Source organism: Otolemur garnettii, unplaced genomic scaffold, assembly GCF_000181295.1.
Source record: "Otolemur garnettii isolate 467f Iridium unplaced genomic scaffold, OtoGar3 scaffold00037, whole genome shotgun sequence".
Classification (NCBI taxonomy): Eukaryota; Metazoa; Chordata; class Mammalia; order Primates; family Galagidae; genus Otolemur; species Otolemur garnettii.
Window position 1 is genome coordinate 13,003,139 of NW_003852432.1, and position 850 is coordinate 13,003,988.

Here is an 850-nt window from a genome sequence, read left to right on the forward strand (position 1 = left end):
TATTTTCCACAAATTCTTGTATTAAATTGAAAAGCAAGCCTGCATATTTTTTTGCTGTTCACAGGACTGTTTAGCCAACATGTTGAAATCATAAAATTATTTGCCTTAATTTGAGCTTGCCGTAATTTCAGTTTCCTTTGGAATGCTGTTATTGGTTTAAAACATATGGATAAGTTCGTTTTTACCTTGAAGATACATGTTTAACTCATTTAAGTGAGCATTTAAATCCACTAAAAGTACTACATCTGTAAACCAGTTTTCATCATCAATTTCTGGCACAAATTTTGGTTTTTGATATCGTAAATGGCTTGATAACATGGTTCAAATCATCAAAGCTTTGCAACAGTTGGCCTAGACTTAGCTGTCTTACTTATAAAAGGTAAATGATGCCTGGCGTGATTCCGTCCTGCACGGCTGTTCTTTGGAGCAGTAGTCATTTATCTCTGTCCGCCTTCTCGCCCACCTAAGTGTGTGCCACCACCTCATGGAAGATTCGATGGGCATGGACATGAGCCCCTTGAGCCCTCAGAACTATCTTTGCAGTTGTGAACTAAAGGCCAACAAATATTATCACTGTAAGGTGGATAATGATGAAAATGAGCACCAGTTATCTTTAAGAACGGTCAGTTTAGGGGCTGGTGCAAAGGATGAGTTGCACATCGTTGAAGCAGAGGCAATGAATTATGAAGGGAGTCCAATTAAAGTAACATTGGCAACTTTGAAAATGTCCGTACAGCCAACGGTTTCTCTTGGGGGATTTGAGATAACACCACCTGTGGTCCTATGGTTGAAGGTGGTTCAGGGCCTGTGCATGTTAGTGGGCAGCACTTAGTAGCTGTGGAAGAAGATG

At 40.1% G+C, this 850-nt stretch overlaps 1 pseudogene; it reads left to right on the plus strand.

The window, feature by feature from the left end:
• Positions 1-484: 484 nt before the first annotated feature.
• Positions 485-850, plus strand: part of LOC100962563 — a 1,048-nt pseudogene continuing 682 nt past the window's right edge.